Source organism: Capsicum annuum, chromosome 4 (genome assembly GCF_002878395.1).
Source record: "Capsicum annuum cultivar UCD-10X-F1 chromosome 4, UCD10Xv1.1, whole genome shotgun sequence".
Lineage (NCBI taxonomy): Eukaryota > Viridiplantae > Streptophyta > Magnoliopsida > Solanales > Solanaceae > Capsicum > Capsicum annuum.
In genome coordinates this window covers 224,411,994-224,427,317 of record NC_061114.1, presented here as the reverse complement: position 1 = coordinate 224,427,317, position 15,324 = coordinate 224,411,994, and the positions used below count along the sequence as shown (strand labels likewise).

At 38.5% G+C, this 15,324-nt stretch overlaps 1 pseudogene; it reads right to left on the bottom strand.

Annotated features, from left to right (window-relative positions):
* Window positions 1-7,703, bottom strand: part of LOC124898094 — a 50,168-nt pseudogene extending 42,465 nt beyond the window's left edge.
* Window positions 7,704-15,324: the final 7,621 nt, after the last annotated feature.

Here is a 15,324-nt window from a genome sequence, read left to right as displayed (position 1 = left end):
TAATCATAATTTCCTTTTTCTAAAAAAAAATCTTAGATCATGCAACCCTTTAGGATATTACCCTAATGAATATACAAATATAGACACATGAAACACAAACAATCATAGTATACAAGCCTACACGTCACACATTCATGAAGATTATACCTATTAATAAGAAATATATTTACTTAAACATGCAATATAATATAGAACGTGATAATAGTTTTTGCTAAATCTAGTGATAGTCATTATGACATGCTCTATATATTACATTAAAACTAATAATAAGTTAGATAGATACGTAAAAAAACACTTCATAAAATATTGAAACCGAGTCTTGAATAATTGCAATATCGAATTGTACAAGGATGATTGAGATATACCTTTGAGAAGACCGATTCCCAACGATAAAATTATTATAATCTACTGATTCTAGGAGTCACGAACTTGAAACCGTGGACGATAAACTCGAAGTTTAACTTGTCTGCTTTTTTTTTCTTGGTTTTCTTTTCTTCCGTTGTTTTTCTCTTCTCCTGTGTATTGTCTTTTCTTCTCCCCCCTTTGATTTTTGTGTTTATGTGTGTGTTATATAATTAGTGTATCCGTGTTTGTGTCGTGTGTGTTTGTGTTACAGGAATATTGGCAGATAATGGGGGAGAAGTTTTGTTAAAGTGGGACTTGTGGGGTGGTTTGGGTAGTTTAGGTTTTTTTTTTTTTAATTATTATTATTATTATTTTTATTATTATTATTATTAATAAAATAAAAAAGATTAAAAACTAATAAAATATAATATAAGCTAATAACTAGTCTTAGGAATATGATTAAGAAAAATTAATATCACAACATTCTTTATTAAAAGTTGAAAGAAGAAAACAAATATAATTTAGAATTTTTTTTTTCTAAAAAAATAAAAATAAAAATAAAAATAAAAATAAATAAACAATAAAATAAAAACTTATTTAAAATGTGGTTTTCTTTTTTTTGTAGTTTTCAAAATTTTTAACAAACCTCAAAGAATAAGATAAATTTAAAATGCCTAAAATAAATTAAAAAATTAATTGAACATTAAAATGGTACAAAACATTAGGTTTGGGTCAAAAATTAGTTGTTTACAGAATGCCCCTCTTCGCTTGGAAATATGGAGAATTTTCAAGCAAAGAAGTAAACATGACTAATTTTGGCTCAACCATTTATTCACTAGTAAATAAGTAGAAAAGGGGTGCGACCGAGTTTTGGTTTTAGACATCCTACATATCTTGGGTTATAAGAGAATCAGGTCACATGTAGTTCAAGTGGGTGTAAGAGTGAGTGGATGAATTGGAGAGTCGAGTTGAGGTCCCGTCGAGTTTCTGGTTCGTTGCTCCTTTTATTACATCAAAGAATGAAACTAGAAATTAAAGTACAAGATCCTATTTATTCTATTTGTCTTGATCCCCTTGCTTCAGATCCTCCTCTTGGATCTTCAGTTATCGCCTCACCTTCTTCTGGTGGGTACCTCGATCTCAAGATTTGATCTTGAAGTTAGGATTTGAGATTTGAACTTGCAACTTGGATTGAGTCATTGATACTCTACCAAAGAACAGTTCATAGAATGCTTTGAATGCTTATTCTCCTTATCAGAAGCTAAAAAGATGTCTCTTGAGATGTTGGGCCGCTACAGATACAGAGCTGACTCTAACTATCTTCAACCTGATCATTCTTCTATATTCTGACCGGAGATGAAATTCCATTCTTGGATAAATCTGTGCTTTGCAGAAAACCTGCAAGCCATCAAAAAAGACGAAACAAAACAAACAAAATTTTCTGCCCCAATTTACACTAGAAAAATTTTGTGAGTTATTAGAAAAACTATAATCTAGTTTAAAAATAAATAAATGAATGGATAGAAATTTAGGCTAGGAGCGCGATAAAATAAGAACCCAATTCTTAATAATGCGACCAAGGGAGTTATGTCTAATGGATGCATGAAAAAGAATTAGGATTTTTGCTTCTAAAAATGTGACTAGGGATTGTCATGCCATATGAAGACATAAAGAAGAAAAATAGGAAGGTTTATTTCCTAAAATGTCAACTAGGGGACGGCGTCCTATGAATACAAAAAGGATATCAACTAGGGGATGACGCCCTATGAAGACGAATAAGGTGTCAATTAGGGGATGACGCCCTATGAAGACGAGATAAGATGTCAACTAGGGGATGGCGCCCTATGAATACGAAAAGGATGTCAACTAGGGAATGGCGCCCTATGAAGACGAGATAAGATGTCAACTAGGGGATGACGCCCTATGAAGACGAATAAGATGTCAACTAGGGGATGACGCCCTATGAAGACGAGATAAGATGTCAGCTAGGGGATGGCGCCCTATGAAGACGAAATAAGATGTCCACTAGGGGATGGCGCCCTATGAAGATGAATAAAGATGTCAACTAGGGGATGGCGCCCTATGAAGGCGATAAAGATGTCAGCTAGGGGATGACGCCCTATGAAGACGAAATAAGAGGTCCACTAGGGGATGGCGCCCTATGAAGACGAATAAAGATGTCAACTAGGGGATGGTGCCCTATGAAGACGAAAAAGTTGTCAACTAGGGGATGACGCCCTATGAAGATGAATAAGATGTCAACTAGGGAATGACGCCCTATGAAGACGAAAAAGATGTTAACTAGGGGAAGGCGCCCTATGAAGATGAATAAGATGTCAACTAGGGGATAGCGCCCTATGAAGACGAGAAAGATTAGGATTTTTTTTCTTTTTTTTTTCTAGAAAAGAAAAAAAAAGCCCCAGTCTTGAATATGAGGGGTTTTATTATAATTATATTGATACGAACTTAGAATTATAGGAGTATAACAAAAAGACAAAAAGTTAAGAAAACTTAAGTTTGCTATACTTGTTTTTTTTTTTCACTATACTTCACAAGATTGCTTTTCCCCTGTTCAAGTAAAGAAAGAAAAAATATTGTGAGTTTTAAACTTGACAGTTGGTTTGTGGCCTTGAATCCCTTGGAAGTTTGCCTTATCCTTGCCCTAACTTGATACGGTTGATTAAACTAATTTGTTGGCGAGCTTGAATCTTCGTCTTTCAAATTCCGTTGTATTTTTGTTTGTTTTAGTATGATTCTGTTTTTTATTTTCAAATACTTCACTCGTAACCCTTATCTTAACTGGCTCCCTGTCCTTGTCAAGGTGGTGAACTCCCAACAATCTCTGCTCAATTTCACTGGGAGCCCTGATCAATTTTGCGCGTTTTTCTTTATTTTGCATTTGAATGCAAGATTTACGCATAAAAACAAAACGTGAAAGATGAAATAAGGAAAAGTTGAAAGAAGAAATAAAAGAATTATGTTAAAATAGAAGGTATTTTTAACAGTAAAGGAAGGAAGCTTATTTGGAGGTATATATTAACTTGAATGTAACATGACACGCAATTTGGAGTAGACATTTGACCTTTCAAAACTGTCTAATCTCGAATTAGGCTGCACCTTTCAATCAAATCAAACCATCCTTCTTGATCTTTGTCCTGTCATGATAAACTTTGTTTGACTAAAGTCATTCCTTCTAGGATTTTCTCAATTGCCCTCTTTAATTTCGATTGTCTCGTTTATCATTGTCTTATGGTGCCCCTGAGGGTTTTCACCAATAATTTTTTTTTTGTCGGATATCTATATATACAACACATAAGGCTTGACATTCTCAAAAATTGATCGGAAGGTTTTTAATGGACAAAGGAAAAAGGATTTTTAGGATAGGTTACAACTTGAGAGCCATATAAAAGTGACAATAGGATATATATCTCATTTTTTTTTTAAAGTACCAATTTTTTATTTTATTTTTTTTTTTATTTTTTTTTGTCGGACCGAACCCCAAGATAGGGCTGCCTACGTATCCATTTAGGAATCAGGTCGAACGTAGTTCAATGCTAACGCACTTTTTTTTTTGACTCCAAAGAGGGTAAGCGAGGAAAGGTAAATAAGGCTCGAAGGGCTGACAAGGGATTAATGACATTTAGTTAGGTAGAATGATGGCATTTCATCATCTCAACTTGAGAATGTTAAGCACAAGTGTGTCAAATATAATATCTTTTGACTGAATCGGCATTGATAGCTTTTTCTGTCATTTTTCTGTCCAGATCCGCAAGTTGCAAAGCTCCATTTGATAATACTTGTCTAACTATGTATGGACCTTGCCAGTTTGGAGAAAACTTTCCTTTAGCCTCTTCTTGGTGTGGAAGGATGCATTTTACCACAAGTTGGACGGCCTCGAATTTTCTAGGACGTACCTTCTTATTGTAAGCTCGCGCCATCCTCTTCTGGTATAATTGACCAAAGCAAACTGCCGTCAACCTTTTTTCATCTATTAACGATAATTGTTCTAGTCTAGACTTGATCAATTCAGTATCGTCAATTTCGGCTTCACTAATGATTCAAAGCGAGGGAATTTCGACTTCTGCGGGTATTACAGCTTCAGTCCCATAGACTAGTAAATAAGGAGTTGCGCCAGTCGATGTACGGATAGTTGTACGATATCCTAAAAGAGCAAACGGTAATTTCTCATGCCACTATCGAGATCCTTGGACCATTTTCCTAAGAATCTTTTTAATATTCTTGTTTGCTGCTTCAACGGCTCCATTTGCTTTAGGACGGTAAGGGGTAGAATGATGATGCACGATCTTGAATTGCTCACAAACCTCCTTCATTAGATGACTATTGAGATTGGTTGCATTGTCTGTGATAATGGACTTTGGTATACCAAAACGACATATGATGTTCGAATGAACAAAATCCACTACTATTTTCTTCGTGATTGATTTGAAAGTAGCAGCTTCTACCCACTTGGTGAAATAGTCAATAGCGACCAGTATGAATCGATGCCCATTAGAAACTTTTGATTATATTGGACCAATTACATCCACGCCCCAAGCAATGAATGGCCAAGGAGTAGACATAGGATGTAGCTCTGAAGGTGGCGAGTGAATCAAATCACCATGAATTTGACACTGATGACACTTGCGAACAAAGCGAAAGCAATCTCGCTTCATAGTTAACCAATAATATCCTGCCCGCATAATCTTCTTCGCGAAAACATAGCCATTCATATGCGAACCACATACCCCCGAATGTACCTCATTCATGATTCTTTCAGCTTCTTGAATATTAACACATCTCAACAAGTTCAAGTCTGGGGTTCGTTTGTACAGAATCTCCCCACTTAAGAAGAAACCATTAGCAAGTCTCCTAATGGTTCTTTTTTGATCTGCATTGGCGTGTATTGGATATTCTTTTGACTTTAGAAAGCGTTTAATATCACAGTACCAAGGTTCATTATCTGGTTCTGCATCAATTATATTGCAATAACCATGTTGATCTCGTATCTGTATCTCTAATGGGTCGAGATGCGTATTTCCTGGGTACGGGAGCATGGAAGCTAGGATAGCCAGGGCATCAGCCAGCTCATTATGGGATCTGGGAATATATCTAAACTCGATAGACTTGAACCTTTTGCTAAGGTCCTCTACGAACTGTTTGTATGGAATGAGCTTGATATCTCTCGTTTCCCATTCACCTTGAATTTGTCGAATGAGTAATTCGGAATCTTCCAACACCACTAGCTTGTGCACATCCAGATTTATTGCCATATTTAACCCCATGATGCAGGCTTCATATTCTGTTGTGTTATTAGTACAAAAGAAACGGAGTCGTGCTGTGGCGGGATGATGATGCCCGGTTAGTGAGACAAGAACCGCCCCAATTCCTACTCTTTTGACATTGACTGCCCCATCAAAATATAATTTCCATGCATACATATCATCTTGAACTTCTTCCTCAATTGAATTTATCTCTTCATCAGGAAAGTAAGTTTGCAAAGGCTCATAATCATTGTCAACTGGGTTCTCTGCCAAATGATCGGCCAATGCTTGCGCTTTCATAGCGGTACGCGTAACATACACAATGTCGAATTCTGTTAGAAAAATCTGCCACTTCGCCAATCTGCCTGTAGGCATAGGTTTTTGAAAAATATACTTTAAAGGATCCATTCGAGATATGAGGTAGGTTGCGTAGGACGAAAGATAGTGCTTCAACTTCTGAGCAATCCAAGTTAGGGCGCAACATGTCTTTTCTAAAAGAGTATATTTTACCTCGTAACTCGTGAAATTTTTGCTCAAATAATAGATTGCTTGTTCCTTTTTGCCTGTGATATCATGCTGTCCTAAAACATAACCAAAAGAATTGTCCATTACTGACAGATATAGAAATAAAGTCCTGCCAGGTTCCGGTGGGACCAGCACAGGAGGATTTGCCAAATATTCTTTAATCTTATCAAATGATTCTTGACATTCGTCTGTCCATTGGATAACAGCATCCCTTTTTAGCAACTTAAATATCGGTTCACATGTAGTGCTGAGCTGAGCGATGAATCTGCTTATATAATTCAGCCTTCTAAGAAAACTCATGACCTCAATTTTATTCTTCGGAGGTGGCAATTCTTGAATGGATTTTACCTTGGCGGGGTCCAATTCAATGCCTCTGCGGCTAATTATGAAACCCAAAAGTTTTCTGGATGGAACTCCAAATGCGCACTAGGCTGGATTGAGCTTAAGATTATACTTTTATACTTTCGCAATCTTTCGAAGAATTTCCTCAAGTCATATACATGATCGACTCGTGTCTTGGACTTGATAATGACATCATCAACATATACTTCTACTTCCTTGTGCATCATGTCATGAAAAATAGTAGTCATAGGTCTCATGTACGTAGCTCCCGTATTCTTTAAATCAAATGGCATGACCCTATAGCAATAAGTACTCCACGGAGTGGTGAAAGCAGTCTTTTCTGCATCTGTTTCATCCATCAGGATCTGGTGATATCCGGCATAACAATCCACGAAAGATTGGATCTCATGTTTAGCACAATTATCAACAAGGATATGAATATTGGGTAGCGGAAAGTTATCTTTGGGGCTTGCTTTGTTCAAATCCCTATAATCAACACAAACTTTGATTTTGCCATCTTTCTTCGGTACGGGCACCACATTAGCCAACCATGTGGTGTACTGAGCAACCCTGATCACGTTCGCATTCAATTGCTTCATGATTTTCTCTTTGATTTTATCGCTCACGTCAGTTTTAAACTTTCTTTGCTTTTGCTGGACCGATGAAAAATCAGGGTATGTAGGCAGTTTGTGGACCACCAAATCCGTGCTTAGACCCGGCGTATCATCATAAGACCAAGCAAAAACATCCTTATACTCGATCAAAATCTGAACAATATCCTTCCTGATATTCTGATCCGCATGAATACTTATTTTTATTTCTCTAGCATCCTCACCAGTTCCCAAATTTATTATCTCGGTGTCATTTAAATTGGGTTTGGGCTTATCCTCAAATTGATCCAATCCTTTTTTGACTTCCTTATCAGCTTCACCTTCATCGTATTCATCTACCGTTTAGTTTGCTGATTCGAGATTAGACAAATTTTTAGGGTCTAAATGTGAACTCCGCGTACATGCCATGTTATTGGAGCCAGTATTAACATAACTGAAATAAGATAAAAATAAAAATTAAAAGAGGGAAGAAAAGATAAATTTACTAGAAAACTTGAATTTCATTTAGTTGACTCGGAAAGGATAGGAGGGTTAACATGAAAGCAGAGCAACTAAACTATGTGGACTACAACCCTGAGAATAGTCCAAAATACAAAAGAAATAAAAATGAAACAACAAAATAAACTACCAAGACTCCTTCTTTGTGGGGAGAGGAGTGGCTTCCCAATTAGTGAGCTTGATATTTGGTCCGACGAACTGCACATCTGCATGGCTAGGGTCTTCACCCATCTGAACCATGTTTATTTCATGAAACATTTCCTTGAGACCTTGACATATTTCATCCACATCCTTGTTAGCATATGGGTATTGATTTTCTTCCTTTTGAGCTTTCGTGAAAGATTTGCTAACGTGTGGAAACGGACTTGTCAATTTCCAAGCCTTCTTCTTCTGCTCTTTTGCCCATTTTCTATCTGCCGCGGTAGGATTAAAGCCTAAGCCAAAGGAGTCACGGTTACCACATGGATCTACAGGGTTTTTAATTCCTTGCAGCGAAACCCCTAATTCTTTTCCCGGTTCATAACCATTTTTTAGCATTTGGCTAGCCACCATGATTGAAGTAGATGAGAGCTGAGGCCTTGGAATCGGCGTGCCTTCTACGAATTGATCAGCTGTCACAATTTTAAAGGGTTGATGTATGGAAGATTCACAACCCCCTTTTGTTTTGATACAGGGTACAGAAGGATCTCGATGTATGGGAAGGTCATCCTCTCCATGTACAATGATTTCCTGATTGTCGTGTTCAAACTTAACTACTTGATGCAAAGTAGAAGGTATGGCTCTGGCCGTGTGGATCCATGGTCTTCCTAAAAGTAGGTTATAGGAAGTATCCATGTCTAGTACTTGAAAGGTGATTGTAAACTCAACTGGTCCAATATCCAAAGCAAGATCTACCTCACCAATTGTGTCTCGTTTTGCACCATCAAAAGCCCGAACACATACATTATTGGACCGAATCCTATCTGGGCTAATTTTAAATTTTTGCAAAGTAGAGAGAGGACAGATATCTACTCCTAAACCTCCATCGATCATTACCCCTTTTATGTAATATCCTTCGCATTTGATAGTCAGATGCAAAGCCTTGTTGTGACCAGAACCTTCTGTGGGTAACTCATCATCAGTGAAAGTGATTCTATTTGCTTCAAATATTCTACGAACCATCCTTTCTATTTGACATACCGTAGTTTCCTTCGGGATGTATGCTTCGTTCAACAACTTAATCAATGCCTGACAATGTTCTTTAGAATGTAGCAGCAGTGATAATAATGAGATTTGAGCCAGGGTTTTCCTCAATTGATCGACAATGAAATAGTCTTGGGTTTTTATTTTCTTCAGAAATTCCTCAGCCTCTTCGTTTGTGATAGGTTTTTTCATTGACCCTTGACTATCTTTAAACTGTTTTGGTCTCCTTAATTCTTCTGGAACATAGCATCTTCCTGATCGAGTCAAACCCCCTGTTTCGTTTGTTTCTTCCATGACCTCTTTTCCTTTGTACATCACCGTGGTTTTGTTATAGTTCCATGGGATGGTTTTCAAGCTTGTCACTGGGAGCTGTGCTGCGTGTTTTGTGACAATTGGCTCCGTTATCTTTCTCATGTTGTTGCGCTGTTGGTCGAACCATGCGGGACCGCTCGAAACATATAGTTTGGCCGATCTTGTGTTATTCCCTTTAGCTTTGTAGGAACATAAAATACCATCTTTTCTAAATTTCGGGGTCTTATAATGGAACTCACTCCTTTCATGATCAGTGGTTCTCTTTGCATATACTTCAATGCTTCGCCCGGGTTCTCCTTCAAGGTGCCTATTTCCATCATTGGTTGGCTTATTGGCCTGTAGTGTCTATCGTTAAAAATCATCCCCATGATGTGTGTGTTACTGTGATTAAGAAGTGGATTGTCGGTGACATTTGGTGCTTCTTATTTTTGTATTACGATTGCCTTGCTTTCGATTAACTTTTCAATGGCTCTCTTCAGACTCCAACAATTTTCGGTACTGTGACCTTGGACGTTGGAATGGTACTCACACCTTACATTAGGATCAAACCAACTTGCATTCGAATCCACTTTGAAAGGCAAAACAGGTTCAATCCATCCTAATTTGACCAATCTCCGCAACAGGCTCGTATATGATTCTCCAATTGGGGTGAAGTTTTCCCTTGGCCTCTGTTCTCTTGTATAGTCTGTCGGAACATACGGATTACGAGGGGCTTGTAAATTTGGCTGCCGCGGACGAAAACCTTGTGGCGCAGGTGCCCGCCATTGTGGACGCTGAGGAGGTCGGGCATACGCCTGAGCATTAAGAACAGCAGGTTAAGGTGTATAATAATGTTGAGGAGGGCAGGGTTGTCTCTGTTGGACATGAACGTAAGGGGAGTTTCGTCCCCTTTGGGCATTGCCCAGTCCTGATGCCATTATGGATCCTTCCTCCTTCTTTTTCCGATTTCCGAAACTACCTAATCCACTCTGAATGGCTTATGTAGTGGCCCTGAGGGCAGTTTAGCTCATGATTTTTCCTGATTTGATACCATTCTCCACCATTTCCCCAATTTTTATTGCTTCGGCGAAAGGTTTACCAACCGCGGCTAGTAAATGATGAAAATAATCGGACTCTTGAGTTTGGAGAAAAGCGTCAATCAATTCCTGGTCCTTCAGTGGCGATTTGACTCTAGATGCCTGTTCTCTCCATTTTATGGCAAACTCTCGAAAACTTTCAGATGGTTTTTTCTTCATATTAGCGAGAGAAGTGCGGTCAGAGATATTATTGAGATTGTATTGAAATTGTTGTACAAAATCTTGAGCCATATTATCCCAAACGTGCTAATGGGAGATGTCTTGATCGATAAACCATTCGGAGGCTATTCCCGTCAGACTTTCTTTGAAATAGGCCATAAGCAGCTCCTCTTTCCCTCCTGCTCCTCTAAGTTGATTGTAATACCTTTTTAAGTGGGCCACTGGGTCACCATGACCACTATATTTGTCGAATTTTGGGGTCTTGAACCCTATTGGCAAATGAACATTAGGGAACATACACAGGTCTTTGAAAGAGACGCTTTTGTGTCCTCCCAATCCTTGTATGTTTCTCATACTCTGCTCCAGACTCCTCACTTTTCTAGCTATCTCTTCTCGTTCTTCGTTCATAATAGCCTTCTCAATCACGATATGAGACTCAGGCTAATGAGTGGGCTGGTATGAATTTACGGGTTTGGATGCCAATTCAGGAGGATAGACTTGATCATGATTTAGCTCGCTGATAGGCTTCTGTATCATTGATGGAGGATTTATATTAGTTGTCACGGCCGGAATAAAAAGCGGGTTGTTCGTGAATGATGGATTTGGAGGACGCATGGTGGATGTGCCAGCAGCGCTAGACACATTAGCGTATGGACCAAATCCAGGAGGATAAAGTGGATCGTCGACTTGGGCTTGAGTAGAACTGGGACGATTTGCATCTGAAAGGCCAGGAATCGAGGAAGGCGGGGCTTGTCCATTTGCCCAGGCCTGATACATTTCCGCAATTTATTGCTTCAATAACCTATTCTCCTCCAAAGATGCGAACTCTCGTGGAACTAACTGATCTCGATCTTCTTCATTGTCAGATTATGTTCCATCTTTTCGAGTCATCTTCCTTTTTCCTTTATACCTTGTGTTGTACGGGTGAGAGGCCAGCTTAACCACAAACAACCACCTTATTCTTTCTCTCTCTCTCTCTCTCTCTCTCTCTCTTTGAGACAGAAACAAATATGTTAGGATTTAGAGCTTTTAAAAATATTGATATATTCATAATTAACTCAAATGTCATGCACCTAAGTAATTTCCTTCCTGAAATGGACTTAGGAAAACCCTCTTGTTTCATCCCGGCTTTGGTGAGTTAATTTTTTCTCATTATTTAACTCCAACAACTTAAAATTGTTACTTGAAACTTGAAAAAATATTTGATCGCACCCGCCGAGGGTTGCCTACGTATCATGTTTTACATGAATCAGATCATCACGTAGTTCATGGATATAGTAGACATATGTATATATTCGGAAATAAAGAGAATAAAAACTTAAAACAAATACGAAATTTTCCATACATTTCCAACTGTTCTTAAAACAAAGCTTTAATGAAAAGAAACTAAAATTATCTACAACTAGAACAGACTCAGAATGCTGGGGAAATACTAAAAAAAACCTATAAAGAAGTTACTCTAAGAAAACAAGGACTTTAATAATTATCATCAAGATGCCTTCCAAAGATTTCTTGCAACTTAATCCTCCCTCAGACTTGAGTAGATCCTGGATAATGCTTTTGGCAGATGTGGAGCGAGAGCACGTGCCTGACGGCCCAGATTTTCATCACCTTGGTGAAGATACTTAGCATAAATATTAATCAAGGTTTCACTGAGCTGAAGTACTTCTCCCCTGGACTCGATCATACTCTCATGGCAGTTTTGCACCCAATGCTACGTAGTGCAGACGGTATGCTTTAGGTCTTCTTCTTGTTCATGAAGGTCATCGATCTGATAGTGAAGCGCCTGTCGTTCGGTCATCCACTGGTTTTTCTCAACTTCAACTTCCTTCTGAAAAGTTATGAAGCGTATCGCTATTTCTCTTTCCCATTCCATGGAAGCTTTTAGCTGAGCCTGAAGCTTTAACTATGTACTTGTCAGCGAGGCCTTCTCTTTCTCAAAATCACTCGATTGTTGCTCCATAGCACCGGTGACAATATCCAGGTCTTCTTGTAGGGCATGCATGGCAACACGATTCTCTCTCTTAATCTCCTTACGAACCGACCTAATTCTGGCTTCAAATTTTGCCTCATGGTGAACCAATTCTTCTCTAGCCCTTTCCAAATCATTATTTAAGACGTGCATAGTAGAATGATAGTTCTCTTCTACCTCTCGTCGAGCCTGCTTAATTCTAACTTCGATCTCTGCTTCTCGATCCACTGGCTCTCTGGCTGACCTTTCTGGCATAGCTTTAGAAGGAGGCTGGTCATGAAACCATGGCAGATACCAATAGTCTACCTCGCCCTTGTCGCGGTCTTCCACCATGTGATAGAGACCTGAAAGTACACATCTTCCCCAAATTTTAAGTATCTCAGTCTTTCTTAGAGGGATGTCAGGGAGGAATTCGTACATGAACTCTTTCATATCCTCGACTGGCGGTATATGCTGACGTCGACCAAATTGTCGCATGACTCTTAGTGGCACGTAAGGCTGAACACCTCGGAGACCCATTAAAATGATGAAGGGTCAGAAAGTAGACATATATATCACCTCTTTTGAGGGGAACCAATGATAATTCCACACTATCTTGTCCACCGTCAACCCCTCCAAGTACTCCTTCCAAGCTCTTATTCCTTCGGGAAAGTTTTGGTCTTCCATCCTCTTCTTATGGCCCTTGATATAATCATTTCACTCGACTCGAAAATCCATAACAAATGGATGGTAACGAATATGCTCGAGCATCCATAACTGCAATAGAATGTTACATCCTTCAAAATAGTCCGCCCCATTTTTGCACATTGTCAGGGCCCGATAAATGTCTGCCAAAATCATGGGCACGAGGGTGACCTTAGGATTCTTCTCAAAAGTGGTAATAAACGCAGCCAGATTGGTGCTGATTTTTCCTGCTCTCTTTGGAAATACCATGATTCCCAAAAAAGCCACTATGAATGCTTCAGAACTGTGCTTTTTCCAGGTTTGGTAGCATCCCCCATTGTTAAGTTATGATTTAAACAACTCGAATCCCCTTTCCTGACCATATCTTTTGTACAAAAATTCCAGACGAACCCATCTATTTTCTAGGCAGCCTCCTATGTTCTTCTTTTTTATGTGCAATAGCTCAAAAAATCTTTCGGAAGTGACATGCTTTGGTATTATGGGTTCTCCTCGATGAAGGTTCTTTCCTTTTCCAATAAATGCTCCTATTTCCTCCAGTGTGGGAGTAAGCTCAAAGTCAGAGAATTGGAATACGTTGTTTGAAGGATCCCAAAACTGTACCAAAGATTCTATCACGTCTCTTCGTGGTTCAACATTCAACAGACTCCTTAAAAATCCCAAGTGTTTATATACTTCTCCCTGTCCATAATCAGTCATATTGTTATACCATGTCCGCAATAACTTTGGAACTTTATCTAACACCATGAAATGGGGTACTTCATCATCCCTCGGCCTCTTGTCACTCCTTCCGACCGAGTTCATATTGCCCTATAGGATAAAGATGGCAAATAAAAATTCTATTCTAAACATCCTAAAGCAGGATAAAGAATAATTTTTGAAAGAAGTTGATGGAACGACACGGAATAAGATTTCAAAGTGAGCATGAGAAAATAATAACTGACAAAACAGCAAGTATCCAAGTCTTCTAAAACATCCTAGAGTAGAGACAGTAATTTGATGACGTTTGAACCAGACATATCAGAAATAATTAAATTATTAAAACAAAATAGTGGACCAAATTATTTAACAAAATTTGAATTGTGTTTGACAAAAATGGGCTCTATGATATTCCTAAGAAAGATTTTAAAACCAAAGAAAACGGACATAACGAGACCACGACGTTAAAATGACTTAATCTTTACAAAAAAAAAAGTTCTATGTAAAATCTTATATATTTTCTAAAATAAATCCTTAAAAAATTTTATTTAACCCTTTTTTCAGATCAATTAATTCACTTAAAAGTCGGTCAACATTCGATATGGCGTTTCCTATAATGCAACAAGTAGCACATAAAATGTACATGATGGTCTAAAAATGTGACACCTGACCTAGACGGACCCGACCCCAGGGTCGAGCCCCACTAAGTAAAAAATACACGTGATACAAATAGAACGCAGTCTATTAGGGATAGCCATGTCTAAGTTCCAGTTATGTTAGGTTTAACCTGGTGGAGTTAGGTATCTGGACTGTCAATGAAATGAGCGGACAACTCGAGTCGGCAAGGGACAGCTTTACCGGTAGCAGGGCTTTCCGGCCTCACTGTTGGTCCCTTTCCGTCCTAAATCATGGGTGACTACAGAATCCTTCCCAGGAGCGTTGCCGCATCTCTGGTATCTCAAGCTCGGGAGCGTATACCGCATCTCCGAATATACAGTATCTCAGAAGACTCAAATGGGTGCGCGAGAGAAGACAGTTTATATTGCAATTCAAATAATATCAAAGCGATAAACATGTAGGCAAAGAACACATTTAGGCCAAAAATATACAATATCAAAATTAAATAAAGCCAATTAAGTCAATATAAAAGCTCGAATTCTAGTTATTTCCTCAGCAGAGTCGCCATCTGTCACACCCCTGTTTTTCACCGCATCCGACCCCGCTAGGGAGTTGGTTTTAGAGAAAATGGTTTTTTCCGATTAAAGTGACGTTTTGAAAAGGGATTACTTTACTTACAGAGTCGCCACTTGGAATTGAGTTTGGGTGTTCCAAGTCACCTTATTGAATCCCTATTCAAAAGTAAATGACTCTTCAATTTTTATTTTTTCGTCTGCGAACTAGAAATCCGGATAAGGAATTCTGTTGACCGAGGGGAAGGTGTTAGGCACCCCTTGAGTCCCGTGGTTCTAGCACGGTCGCTTTAATGACTTACGTCTGGCTTAAATTAATTTTTTTTTTGGATTTATAATATTTGTTAACCTAAAAGTTGTTTGCCTCCCGCTTTTATTTATGTTTGAACATATTTAAAACTGTTTGATGTGTGGTTTACCGATAGTAATACTTTTCGGCCTTACCACGAGTTTTGGATATATTTCTGGCGC